We start from the raw sequence: 15549 nt of genomic DNA on the forward strand, positions 1-15549 counted from the left end.
GAAGTTGTTTGGTGTGAAATTGAGATCAATAGAATAGCATATCTAATAGGATGCTATTATAGACCAGGGAATGTAGAGAGAGAGAGACAGAGAGAGAGAGAGTACTGATTAGGAAATTTAGAAAGATTAATTGGACAAGTGAAAGGAAGATGATCCTACTAGGAGATTTTAATTATAGGAATTTCGTTGGAAAGAAGAGATAGTGTATAGTATAAAGGAGTAACATATCTTCAATAGCATTCAGTGTATAGTAACAAGTGAATTTGTTGAGTTTCTGCAGGATGACTATCTAAAGCAGCATGTGATTGAAGCAACACATGGTTTATTGGTGTCATGAAGATAGGACTGGGAGTATTGTTAATGTCAGCACTGCCACCTGTTGGTAAAAGTGATCATGAAGTATTGTTTGGAAGGTAGTCAAACAGAGGTTGAGAAGTTATCAAGATGAAAGTTGTTATCAAGAAGGTCTAGATGATGAACTATAAGGTGGATGATTATGAGAAGCTCCAAAGTCAACTAGTATCAATACATGGGTTGATGAATGCTGTAGAAAAGATGTTGACAGTGCATGGAAAAATGATAAGGCAGCATCTAACACAAGTAATGCATAACTGCATACCAAGAGTTAAGGAATCAATACAGTAGTAATGAGATGGATGAACAGTGAAATCAAGCGTCCAGTGTTACAAATGAAGTTGTAATGGAGGAAGTACAAGACAGTTTGTAGTGACCAGATGCATGAAGAATAAAAAATGCAGGCCAGAAAAGTGACAAGCATGGTTAAAAAAGAAAAAGTATAATATGAGAGGAGATTGGCCAATCATATCACAGCTAATTCAAGGGAATTTTTTTGGTAAGTGGTAAGCAGGAGGAAGAATAATTATGGTAGGTTGACACTGGCAGATAGTTATGGTAGAAGAGTAACCATAGCAAATGATATAGTGGAATTATTTAGCAAACACTTCATCAGTGTATTTCATAGTGGTGTGAATGATGCTGTGCAACATGAAGAAAGGAGTCAAGGATTAGGAAAATTAAGGGTGAAAGAAGCAGAGGTGTATCAAGTGTTGTATAGGGTTAAATGTTAACAAGGCTGTGGCATTATTATTATTATTACGTGAGACCTCCAAGGAGTACAGACTCATCAAAGGAGGGCACCTACTCTGCAGCTCTCCATCTCCACCACTCAATCCACCAACTACAGCAAACTGCATCATCTACACCAATACCATCTACTGCCCACCATCACCACTAGTATTTCCACAGACAATCACAAACATCCATGCCCATGGTGGGATTCGAAAACGCAGCCTTTTGGCTGGAGAGCGGATATGCTAAACACTCGGTCAACCAGGTCAGTATGTATTCAGCCAACCAGACTGAACAGATGACATATCACCAAGTAATTTTAAAGAATGTGCAAAACTCCAGATGAATGGCTGTTGATGATGATGATGATTTAATGTATGGCAGCTTGTCTTTGTGCCAAATGTCAGAACTCTTCTCAGGGCATGCCATATCCTGTTAGAAGTGTAGTAGCAACTAGTACAAAGAAAATACTTTTCCTCATCTGATTCTTGCAGAAAGGATCTGTGGTGCTATTGAATCTGCCCAGAATCCCACTTTTGATAATGCAGAAGCAGATATTTGTGCCATACAAATCTTCAGCATTTTCTTCCATTGATCCATTATCTGAAACAGCAGAAGGAAAACTTACAGCATTTAGTAAAACTTCCTTAAGGAAGATTGCTACTAAAACAACTTAGACTTCTACAGACACACCAAAGACTACTGTTGAGGTAGTACATGATATTGCAAGTATATAATCTCTTGACATTAGGTCTTTCACAAAAGGATGTGGATTTCACCCAGGTGACAAAGAGAAACTGCTGTTGAAGAAGTTAATACTAGAAGAAGTTAAATTAGAAGATCCTTTCTAGATTCCTTTCTCCAGATGAATATTGCATTTAGTCTTAAACCATTTGTAAATATAGATGGTTTGTCCATGTTTACAAGAAGACCAGGGCTAATTGCAATATTCCTTTGATTTTCCTTCTTCCAAGAATGAATGAGCATTTCTGAGGCATTCTGTCTTTCCTAGATTGTAAAACGATGGAAGAATAATATTCTGGTTCTACATGCTTTTTAAGATTTCAGAAGTAATCATTCAGTGTTTTCAAGGAGCATTGTCTACTTTAGAAAGGGTTTTTAACACTTGATATGTTAAGAAAATCTTTGCCTTGCCAAGGAGGATTGCCACTTTAAGTTTTGAATAAGCTAATTGCATAAGGGTAACTACAAATGTGATCAGGAATGGACCTGTAAGATATCTGGTCTTAGATATCTTACATATTGATGTGAATGAAGATGACTCTGCACTACTTTGGTACAAATGGCCAAAGGAAGGTGTCTTTATCCTGTCACAAATAGTTAGTTTATTATTATTATTATTATTATTATTATTATTTTCCCATTACTACTCTGTTATAGATTTCATCTGTCCCTGTGTTAAGGACTCTTAGAAATCTACTGATTCAGCATTCTGTTTATTATTATTATTATTATTAAGAGAGAACTCCAGGCGAATAGGATTGCTGAGAGAGGCAATCCTATTCACACCAGCTTTCCTTCCTGTTTTGGAATTCATTCATGCCACTTGCACACACGCAACATCTGAAGGCAATTCATTCCAGTCATGTACTACTCTGAGAGAAAAATTTATCCTTAACCCCCCCCCCTCCCCTTTTTGACAGCATTCATTCTCAACTTCCATGGATGCCCTCATATCCTTTCCCCACCATAAATAAAATTAAAAATTCATCTACTAAAATTCTGTATAACCCTTTCAGAAGTTTGTAAGTCTCAGTCATATCACCCCTCTTTCTCTTGTTTGCTAGTGTCTACAGCCTACAAATTCTCAATCTGTCTTCAGAATCGGTATTCCACAATCGATATCATTTCTGAAACTCTCCTTTGCACTTTCTCCACTGTAACAGAATCACCACAGAAACTAGGAGACCAGACTTGAGCACAATAGTCCAAGTGAGATCTCTCAAGGCCTTGTAAAGAGGCAAAATGACATCCTTATCTTTACATGTGAATGTTCGTTTCAGCATTGCAATTATCTTTTGAGTTGTATTTGCAATCTTTGCTACATGGCCTCTGAACTTAAACTTCCTGTCTACTAAAACTCCAAGATCCCTAGCCTCATCAGTTTCTTCAAGCATAATCCCACCAATATAATACAACGTTGGATATCTAATGACACCAAAGTGCATGACCTTACCTTTATTAACTTTGACATGACATCAATTTTTACATGCCCACAATTCCAGCCTATTCAAATCATTGTGCAAGCACTGCATATTAACAGCATTCCTGATCACCCTACCTATCTTGCATCATCAGCAAATAGTTATATGTCGCATGTCAAATCCTTCCCAATGTCATTAATGTACAGATTGAATAACAATGGACCAAGGACTGATCGTTGAGGCACACTACTGGTTACCTTGAATCTTGCAGAACCCCCCCCCCCATATATGACTTTTTGATATCTGTCAGTCAGCCATCCTCTTTTTCATGCCAGTAGTTTAAAATCCAATCCCATATTCTCCAATTTAGGCAACAGTCTTCCATGCTGTATTTTGTCAAAAGACTTAGCAAAATCCCAAAGTGTCATGCTGTAAATTAAAGATACCAAGAAATTATATACTTGGTTTAATCCTTTATCCAAGTGCAAGCAAACAAAATTTGTGCCTGAAGTATTTTCAGAGCTGGGGCGACGTGTATATAGAAGCTAATGACTTCACATCACTTGCCTTAGTATCCCACAATGCAAAGCACATACCGTTATGGGAAGGATCACTACCCAGACTGGTTTCGACCTTTTTTGAGGTCATCAGTCGGAGATAGATCCTGAGGTGATACTAAGGTTCAAGTAATGCAGAAGTCATATTTTTATATACAAGTAGCCAAAAGGTCCTGAAAATACTTCAGGCACAAATTTCGTTTGCTTACACTTGGATAAAGGATTAAACCAAGTAAACTATATAATTTCTTGGTATCTTTAATTTGTAGTATAACCAAGTGGAAAAACTTTTAATGGTATCATGGTGTATCCATTCCCCTTGTCTAACTCATTGGTAACATTATTATAGAATGTGAGTAAGTTGCTAAAACATGAAGTTCTTTTAGTAAATCCATGCTGTTCATTGCAAAGTAGAGATTTCTGGCCCTAGCCAACTTTTTCAAAATCTTCACCATCACTCCTGAGATACTGATTGGTCGATAGTTAGATACATTGGTCTTTGCACACCCTTGTGCAATGGGATTACCATACATTCTTTCACTCCTGTGAAATCTTCCCTGTTCTGAGACTCAAATTATATAGCCTAGTTAAAGGAATAGCCAGTTCAGCTGAACAGTCATTTAGCACTCATGCTGATATCCCATCAGTCCCTATTTCTGAATTCTTATTCAATTTGTGCAACAGCTCTAGTATTTGCTCATCCACATGAGTTTCTTCATATGGTAAAAAGGTAGTGGGGAGTTCAGTGTTGCACATACCTGGTTGAGAGTTTTTAGCAAAATGGCTGCTCATTAATTGAACAATCACTTCTGCATCAGTCTCCCTTTAGTAGCGTTATTCTTTCAAATTCATTTGCTGGCCTGGTCGGCCAAGTGACTAGCATATCTGCTCTCCAGCCAAAAGGCTGCGGGTTCGAATCCGCCATGGGCATGTTTGTGATCGTCTGTGAAAATACTAGTGGTGATGATGGGCAGTAGATGGGGTTGGCTTAGATCATAGCTGTCCAACCTTAGGTAATCCGAGGGCCTCATTAAAAGAAAAAGAATTATCCGAAGGCTGCATCCAATGCGTTTCTAGTAATTTGGGTTTTTTTATTCGTGTGGAGGGTTCCCTCTCGATCCTTGACCACTCCTGAGGACTGATTGAGCCCTCCTAATGAGGGATTAAGTATGTATTTTTTTACTGTAGCAGAGTGTGTTCATGGAGCCGGTTTGCCTGTTCTGAGGGACAAAAAAACCCGAGTTCCCAGAAAAAGCCCTCTAACTCACAATGAGACCGGCTAACTCACCTTTAATTGAAAGAGACTAGATAAAGGTTCTTCATGTCATGGACGGGAATCGAACTCAGTTCTTTCCGACCAAAGGGCTTCGTCTATACTGACTGAGCTACAGTGAGCAGTAGTGACACAACCTCAATAGCTGAACAAACAAACCACTAATTGTGCACTAATCGTGCGCTCACGTTCCCCGTGAGCACCTGGATCATGCACGTTAGAAAAAAACAGTGTAAGAACGCTTCTTTGACACATCTAATATTTGAAAAGCACATGGGTATATAGTGATGTAAAAACACCAAATAAAATTATCAACATTGAGATTATCGATTAGTGATAGAATTAAAATATCTAATATGCATTCGATTCAAATTGTTATTTTATTTTTTTCGATCATGGAAACAAAACCCACAGGTGGGCCGCACAAAATTGCACAGAATTGGCTTAGATGATGATGGTAGTTGCGGGTGTTAAATAATTGTGATTAATTCCTATTATTTTATTGTTTAGTTATCTCTCTTCTTATCTTTATACTTTTAGTCATACAATCTCCTCTGTTATATACTTCTTTACGTGTGCCTAACTTGACTCTACCTAGGAATGATTCCTTTTCGGATACTGGCAAATTTATATTTTATTGCTGCGCTAGCCAGTGTCCTATAACATGAGTTTATTCAGGTTCAGGGAATATTTCTAGATTGATTGGCATTCACTCTATCACACACTAAATAAATATCGGTACTAATTGCAATCGTGGCCAATGATCTATTATTTAAACACATTCATCAAATTCCATCCTGCTATGGTTCTAAATTTTATAAGTGGTAATTTGATATCTCAAAATCAGGAATGAGTCAGGTATATGCAACAAAACATGTTTATTGGAACTAAGGACAATTACAATTAAAATTGGATTTAAAATACTAAGACTTCCAAATCTCTTACTAGGTTAATATCTCATGCTAAGCTAGTTACACAATGCTAAATTAATCAAAATGCACTTAGATCACAATGCTAATCACACAAAACAATAGAACTAAATGACGATATTACTCTAAATCAATTCTCTTATGCATGCTACTCTTAAAGACATTTTACAACTTGTTACTATCTGCCTAAGGTCATCCACTAAATACTAATACACATAATTTCAGTCACATGCAACTATATAGATTCATTCCTGACATTTCTTTGTTTCAACAGAAATTTTTCGGTCTCAAATTACTAATTCTTATCAGAGTTCTCTATGGATTGTCCATATAATTTAATCTAACATTAATTTCTATCTCTTTCAAAACATATAGTAAAGTTTTTCACATTACCCAGTTCTTTCTGAAGGTCTGTTAACTGCCACGTGTTGTTCGGGTCATCCTTCGATCAGTTGTTTCTGTACCTGGCTTATAGCTACGTCGTCCTTTCTACATTTTTCCGAACTCGAACTTATTACCGCCTCATCTGAGGGTTATCTCCGCTCCTTTCTTGAATGGGACCTCCAGCGACTGGCACATTTTCTGCGTAGGCCGATGATTCGCGTGTGGCTGGTCGTGGAATCTTGTTCAGCATACTCAAAAAAAACTGCCCGCTATCCGACATCATAGGACCCTGGCTCGTCCTTTCTCCGTCCACTGGTCAGGAATCCTCGAGGTGAAGTCAGGAACAAAAGCCTCACAATATCCCATGTATTGCCTTATATTCTCTCCCTTGTTTTTCGCACGACCCTTAATTTTTTTGCCCTCAAGATGATCCTCAATTTCCTTACTGCCATTAGGTGCTGTCTTCTAGGGAAGCGCGCTTGCGTCATCTTCTGCGTATACAATACCCTGCGGCGTAACGGCTGACATGTGCATTTCAGATGCGACCATTGCACTGGTGTTCTTTACTGTCTGGCAATTTACGATGTTTTAGACAGCTTAATAGGACAAAATTTAACTACTATATTCTTTTATACAAAAATCCATAAATCTGATAATTCTCCAGTTTAGTTTTCGACTACAAATATTTCTGATACAAATTCATATGTTATTACACAATTTCCTATACTACAAATCAGAACTTTCTGCTAGTGAGCAGGTATTATCTAAATTAGCTAGAATTCTCATGTTAGATTCTGAATGAATAATTTCTTAAAATTCGTCCATTCAGGATCTAACAAAGGTCCCCTCTTTCTAGAAAAAAATTTTTCCTAGATGAAATTTTTTATTTTTTATTTTTAAGCATCCCTCAATTCTCTGGGGTTGATTTACACTCTGCTCGATATCAGCATAATTAATTACCAGTATATTATCACATGTTTCATGCATGTCCCTGTCTGCAATACCTTCATCTGATTGTCTCCTTCCTTCTGCATGGTTTAATAATTTAGGTCCCTCTGAGACCAGTTTAGAAAAGTCATCACTCTGTTCTGAATTTGTACTTGTATTCCTTTTATGCACACCATCTCCCTCAGTTGGTCTGGGCCTTCTCTTTCTCTGGTGTTTTCCATACATATAAGTACCCTTCCTCATCTGTGCTTGTGATCCCTTTCCAAGCTCTATTGTTTTCTTCCTCCTTTTGAACCAAACTTCCCTACTAGCATAATCACAGGAGAAACTGTACTTATATAAAAAATCATTTCCCAGGATTAATCCTAAATGAGGGGAAGAGTATTTTGGCAAAACAAAAAAACTGTGCCAAACGCACAATCCAAACTCGGGTAGATTGATCTTTAGTCTTATGGACCTTGTGGCTTGGGTAGCTGGGGGAGGATATTCCAAAAAGTTTAATGGGCTCTCAGAACCTTTATCCTTCCCTTCACATAGGGCTCTACTTCCCTGAAACAGTGTTCAGATATGAACGAGGCCTGTGAACCGGTGTCAATTAACGCTCTAATTCTTTTTTCGCATTCCCTTCCTTCAACCATCATCCATAGCTGTCTCTGACCTTCCCTCTTTTTCTCCCCTCTTCTTGCTTGCTGCAAACATGAGACTTAGCCTCTGAGAAATCTCTATTTGTTCTGCCTTGTCTGGTGAAACCGTTCCTGGCTATATGTCCCAGCTTGTTGCAGCTGTAACACCTTGGGGTTTCTCGATGGTATTCCCTTGCATTCTCTCCATCCGAGGACAAAGGAGGATTGCTCTTGCACTGTGCAGATAGCTCTGTTTGTCTATTCATTATAGAGTCCATCTTGCTAAGTAGTGGTTCTTGCATCCTTTCAACCTCTCTACGAATTAGGTTAGTAGTTCTTTTGTCTTGGAAGAGCAAGCATTCTCAGTATTTTCCATAGAGCCTGACTGAAGTTGGTTAAGCACCGCATTGAGACGCTCCATAACAGCCTGTTGTAGTCTTTCAACTTCCTGTTTAATTATGGAACGGATCTCGCTTTGATCGGGAATGCCTGTATTGATCTGGCAAACTGACTTATCTCTACTCTCCTCACTCCGTATTTGTGCTATCTGTTGCTCACTCTTTCTCTTATCTCCCTTTGTAGTTCTTATGTCTCTACCACTATCCTTTCCTTCCTCAATTACCCTGACATGCACAGAAGCAGCTGCAGGACTAATATCTCCTAGCAACTGTTCTCGTTCTGTCACAGCCTTGTAGCATTCAGCTAAATTGGTTATACCTTTTCCAAAGGCTGTCTCTCTCAACTCCTGTCTCAGGCCTATTCAAAAATGTTGGAAGACTGCCCAGTCCAAATGGTGTTTGTCTTCACTGGGGACGTTAAAGGTATTTGAGAGAGTGAGTAGTCTATTATAAAATTCAGATACCTTCTCCCTATCCCCCTGTATAATCTTTTGCAGCTTCCAAAGGTTTGGCCCTACATTTTTCACTCTGGAAAATTATGAGATTAAGACCTCTCTAAATTTTCTGTAATCACGAGTTTCTTTTAGGACTGGTGAGGATTGAAAATAAGTCTTGGCTTTCCCTACCAACTTGCTGCGTAACAGCACAAGAAGTTGGAAGTCAGACCATCTGCCAATCCTTCTTAGTTCTTCTACAAAATCAAAATATGTGACCACGTCATCGGTCTCTTTCCCAGAGAACTGTGGAATTACTTGCTGGGGATTTATTATTCGGAAAAATTCCGAATAATCCAATTCAGAACTGGTCGGAGGAGACCTACCTGCTATCAGCTTACACATTACAAAATTTTAACCCTTTTTCTTCAAATTTTTCAATTCCAATAACTGCCTGATGCGAGTTCAAGACCAACTTACAGTGCTTTAGGATTTATTTAATTAAAATTTAGGGCCTAAACACATCCTACCGGCTGCACCATTGTTAATTATTTGTCATCTGTGCCATATTTGTTATATTTTATATTTATCTTATTATTTTATTGTTTAGTTATCTCTCGTCATATCTTTATACTTTTAGTCATACAATCTCCTCTCTTATATACTTCTTTACATGTGCCTAACTCAACTCTACCTAGGAATGATTCCTTTTCGGATACTGGCAAATTTATATATTTATTGCTGCGCCAGTCAGTATCCTATAACATGAGTTTATTCAGGTTCAGGGAATATTCCTAGATTGATTGGCATTCACTCTATCACACACTAAATAAATATCGGTACTAATTGCAATCGTGGCCAATGATCTATTATTTAAACACATTCATCAAATTCCATCCTGCTATGGTTCTAAATTTTATAAGTGGTAATTTGATATCTCAAAATCAGGAATGAGTCAGGTATATGCAACAAAACGTGTTTATTGGAACTAATGACAATTACAATTAAAATTGGATTAAAAATACTAAGACTTCCAAATCTCTTACTAGGTTAATATCTCGTGCTAAGCTAGTTACACAATGCTAAATTAATCAAAATGCACTTAGATCACAATGCTAATCACACAAAACAATAGAACTAAATGATGATATTACTCTAAATCAATTCTCTTATGCATGCTACTCTTAAAGACATTTTACAACTTGTTACTATCTGGCTAAGGTCATCCACTAAATACTAATACACATATAATTTCAGTCACATGCAACTATATAGATTCATTCCTGACATTGCTTTGTTTCAACAGAAATTTTTCGGTCTCAAATTACTAATTCTTATCAGAGTTCTCTATGGATTGTCCATATAATTTAATCTAACATTAATTTCTATCTCTTTCAAAACATATAGTAAAGTTTTTCACATTACCCAGTTCTTTCTGAAGGTCTGTTAACTGCCACGTGTTGTTCGGGTCATCCTTCGATCGGTTGTTTCTGTGCCTGCTTATAGCTACATCGTCCTTTCTACATTTTTCCGGACTCGAACTTATTACTGCCTCATCTAAGGGTTATCTCTGCTCCTTTCTTGAATGGGACCTCCAGCGACTGGCACATTTTCTGCATAGGCCAATGATTCGCGTGCGGCTGGTCGTGGAATCTTGTTCAGCATACTCAAAAAAACTGCCTGCTATCCGACATCATAGGACCCTGGCTCGTCCTTTCTCCGTCCACTGATCAGGAATACTCGAGGTGAAGTCAGGAACAAAAGCCTCACAATATCCCATGTATTGCCTTATATTCTCTCCCTTCTTTTTCGCACGACCCTTAATTTTTTTGCCCTCAAGATGATCCTCAATATCCTTACTGCCGTTAGGTGCTGTCTTCTAGGGAAGCGCGCTTGTGTCATCTTCCGCGTATACAGTACCCTGCGGTGTAACAGCCGAAACGTGCGTTTCAGACGAGACCTTTGCACTGGTGTTCTTTACTGTCTGGCGATTTATGATGTTTTAGACAGCTTAATAGGACAAAAGTTAACTACTATATTCTTTTATACAAAAATCCATAAATCTGATAATTCTCCAGTTTAGTTTTCAACTACATATATTTCTGATACAAATTCATATATTATTACACAATTTCCTATACTACAAATCAGAACTTTCTGCTGCTGAGCAGGTATTATCTAAGTTAGCTGGAATTCGCATGTTAGATTCTGAATGAATAATTTCTTAAAATTCGTCCATTCAGGATCTAACACGGGTCATTGTTGTTGGCAGAATTGTAGAGTGGCTGCCCTCCCTTGATGAGTCTTTGAATCCTTAGAGGTGTCACGTAATAATAATAATAATTCTTTCTTTTATTAGTGCAGTACAATGATAGAATTCTTTGGGGTTGTCTTTAACTTGCAGAGCCAGTTTCTTTTCATTCTCAGACTTAGCTTTTCTTACAACATTGGTAACTCTTCTGGCCTGCTGCTTATAATTATCACAACTGACATTATCCTTATGCACATGATATTCCTTCCACCTCATCATTTTCTTACAACTCTCTTGCTTAATTAGATTACACATCCATTTCACTTCCACTCTATTTATTCTTTGAACTCTAGGGACACATAATGTTGCATCATTTAAGTATTTTTTAAACACTTTCTTAGAAGATCTGCAATGAATTTTTGATAAAATAAAAGAAGAATGTATAAAATTTGGATTAAACATAAATATAGACAAAACAAAAACTATGCACATAGGAAAAAGAAACACCAATCTGAAAATTGAAATTCATAGTAAGAATCTAGAGCAGGTAGAAAACCTCGGAGGATTAATTGAGTACAATGGTGAAATTACAAAAGATATGAACAGATGAATCAATCAAGCAATCCCAAACTTTTGGATGACTTAATAAGATATGGAAGTCAAGAGACACCTCATCCATAATAAAATCTGGAAGTGAAGAGACACCTCATCCATAATAAAATCTGGAAGTCAAGAGACATCAAGCAAGTAACAAAAGTAAGAATCTATGAGACAATGGTCCTCCCAATACTCCTCTATGGAAGTGAATGCTGGAATCTCAAAATGGCTGAAGAGAAAAAATTATTAACTACTGAAATGGGTTGGCTAAGAAGATTACTTGGAGTATCTCTGCTGGATAGACTAAGAAATGAAGACATGAGGAAATGACTAAAACAAGAAATAATGATAATAGTTAAAATTCAAGAAAGAAGACTGCGATGGTTTGGCCATGTGACCAGAATTGGAACAGAAAGATTACCAACTAAAGCTCTGAATACAAAAATGGAAGGTAAAAGATCCAAAGGGCAGCCCAGAATTAGATTGATACAACTACAAAATAAAAGAGGACCCAAAAACCAAATCACTTGTTGTGATTTGGTTTTTGGGTCCACACACTGTTGATATCCTTCCTGTCCAATAATTGATACCATGGTACAGCACCCAGCATACTCCTTCTGGTCATAATTTCCTGCATTGTAGTTCAGCATGTAACCTTTTCTGAATGGAACATTCATCAACTTATCTGCTTCCCAAGTGAGTATTGCATGATGACTCTCACCAACTGGAATCTAGTGATGTCTTTAATCGAAACCCTCTCTTCACATAATCAGATCTAACACCCTTTGACCACAAGTTCCTTCTGTCACATGCTGCTTGTGGATGTTGCCTTGCAACTGCTCAATAAATTCAGTTTCATTCTTCTCATGCGATTTTATAGCTACCCAGTCAGTGTTTGGATAATTAAAGTTCCCCATTATAATTACTCTTTTCACACCCATCGTATTTATTTGGTGATGCATTTCTTCCTCACTAGCAACCGACCCCTTAGGTCTGTAACAACAATCCACTGTGTATTTAATCTTGTTAGACTCCACCTAATACCAGATAGCTTCAAAGTCACTGCCATATGAACAACTGTTTGACGATTCAAGTCATCTAATGTCATTAGCAGCATGACCCCTTCTCTCCTATTCTGTCTATCCTTCCTAAAATTACTGTATCCTTTGCGCTCGATATCAGTTAGACTAGTGGTTAATTTTTACAAATATGGGATGTTGAGTTGATATTGGAGAAAATTCTCAATTTTCTCCAATTTTTTCTGTATACAGTTATTAATTCTTCTGTTAGCTGGAATTGCAAAGCTGTGTGTATTGCAATAAGGCTGGTAGATGGTAATAACATTTTTTGTGAAGGTGGTTTAAGATAACAAGCACCTCCACAATGCAATTGGAAGAATGATGGTACGTTGCACTCTTTGATTGGAAAATGCTTAAGTTTGATTCTTGTCGTGATGGGAGGAATCTTAATATGGGTTTTTTCAATTGAAGGTGAGTTAACCTCATACAGATCTCATACAGAGGTAGCAGAGATTTTTCTCCCAGAATCTTGGGTATTTCATCCTGCATACAGGCAAATTGGCCTTAAGGACACGTGCAGTTTACAGAGAAAAATACTAGTGGTGGTGGTGGGCGGTAGATGATGATGATAGATGATGATCAGTGTATTTGGTGGATTATGTGGTGGACAGAGAGAGTTGTAGAGTAGGTGCCCTCCCTTGGTAAATCTTTGAACTCCTTGGAGGTGTCATGAAATAATAAATAAATACATAACGGAAACTTTGTAACAAAGTAGGTGTTGAAGACATTGGGAGGACTGAGAAGCCTCATATAGTCAGTACTATATGTTACTAGGAGGCAGATCAACATGATCTGACCATTCCTGTGTTGTTACTGTGAGGCATACAGCAGCCATAGCTAGAAAAGTTTATAACTGATAATTAGCTGGTACTGAAAGTTTAGCTACCTGAGGTTATGAAAAAGTTCTTGCAGACTGCTACCTCACTTACTTATTTATTCAGTAATGACCTACAGTTATTTTGTAACGGGTGGATTAACATCAGTTGAGACTGGAATGCATGAAGATGTCTGTGAAACATGAACAATAATTTTATCTTTCATCTCATTTTCTTTTCCTTCTCTTTTACTTTGCAGTGTCAAGGGTTTATATTAATTATCGGACCTAAACCATTCACAGGATAAGGTGGTCAGCCCTACACCTCGGTGTATCCTATGTCTGCAGTGGTGTTGCGTTCTCAAGGCCGGTTTGCCTGCTTTGCAGGATGAAAAATCCCAGATAAACTGGAGAGAAAAACCCTACTGTCCACGCCCAAGACCGGCTAACTTGACTATGGCTGAGGAAGATCTTTCAGCTCCTCACGTCTCTGACGGGAATCGAACCTAGGACACTCCTTCCCCAGGCATATGGTTGCGAAGCGTGCAGACGCAATAATTTTATGTTAATGAATAATTTTTTACATAAGGTATTTGTATTATTTATTAGCTCATCAAGACTATTGCATATAATAATGCTATTGTTCTGAACTTTGAGGGATTCAGATGCTATTAGTACATTTCATAATGCATTGTGACAGTTTAGTCAGTAGTCTTTGTGTAACCCAAAAGGGGAAAAAATGTTAAAATTCTTTTAAAATTCTCTGGTATAATCATAGTCATACAGTGCAGTGCACTCCTTCCCCAGGCCTATGGTTGCGAAGCGTACAGCCATTAGGCCAACCGTGCGGACGCAATTATTTTATGTTAATGAATAATTTTTTACATAAGATATTTGTATTATTTATTAGCTCATCAAGACCATTGCATATAATAATGCTATTGTTCAGAACTTTGAGGGATTCAGATGCTATTAGTACATTTCATAATGCATTGTGACAGTTTAGTCAGTAGTCTTTGTGTAACCCAAAAGGGGAAAAAATGTTAAAATTCTTTTAAAATTCTCTGGTATAATCATAGTCATACAGTGCAGTGCAGTCCATTCATTTCAGAAAAACATATACGACCTTTATAACCTTAGTTGCTTTGGCTGTCATTCCAAACATCTCCCCCACATACCCCACTTTCATAGTACAGACGGCCTCATTTGTGTTTGATCTGTGATTTTTACTGACTCATGGGTATCCATAAATTACATAATAACATGTTAAAGGAAATGGAGTGCTATTCAGGCCTTTGTGACATTAGGTTGTACATCTGTTATGATATACATAGCACTTTTGCTGAAGACTGCCTGAAAATAGTGGCAAAAAGCAGGAATGGTGAGCCATATTATCTTTTATAAGGACTCATTCATGAATTTATGGATAGTCCTAGCACTCCACCACTTAGCCACTGAACTTTGGAGCACATTCCCTCATCTTATCCTCATGGTCTCTGTTCCATAATAGAGATGTTATCATGATTGATAACATTTGCACAACATATATTATATCCCAATGTTCCAGAAATTCAGGTGGTGAAAGCAGCCTCATCTGGATTGTCATTTTTTTCTTCAATTACTGCTACAGTTGTGTTATTATTCTTATTACCTTGTCTGTATGTTGGTGGTAATTCATCCACTTTTGCATTGTTACATCTATTTTCTTGCCTTCTTCACTTCCATTCACACTGTGATGTAACTGTCTCTTGACTTATTTTGCACTTGTCAGCACAAGAGCCATCGCAGCATGAACATGTTAAATTAATACACTATATAATTTTTAAAAATTCTGAAATGTTTCATTTTCTAATTTTCAATTTCTGATTTCAGTGAAGATGTCGCGGAATGCAGCTGGCACACATTTTTCAGGTATAGTAAATTTATTTCACTTATTTCTTTTAATGTTAATACCAAGTATAGAAAATAATCTTTAAAATTTCCTTTACTGTGCAGTATTCTTCAATTT

General features: G+C 37.4%; 1 protein-coding gene across 8 annotated transcripts in view; it reads left to right on the forward strand.

Moving 5' to 3' along the window:
• Positions 1-15549, forward strand: part of Bmcp (uncoupling protein Bmcp mitochondrial) — a 475843-nt gene that overhangs the window by 37082 nt on the left and 423212 nt on the right. For all 8 annotated transcript variants that reach the window (XM_090411822.1, XM_090411820.1, XM_090411824.1 and 5 more), the window contains one exon: positions 15414-15452. The gene's annotated coding sequence lies outside the window, so the exon portion shown is untranslated. The remainder of the gene's footprint in view (positions 1-15413; positions 15453-15549) is intronic.

Source organism: Typopeltis vanoorti, chromosome 22 (genome assembly GCF_054136105.1).
Source record: "Typopeltis vanoorti isolate ZY-2024b chromosome 22, IOZ_Tvanoo_1.0, whole genome shotgun sequence".
NCBI lineage: Eukaryota > Metazoa > Arthropoda > Arachnida > Uropygi > Thelyphonidae > Typopeltis > Typopeltis vanoorti.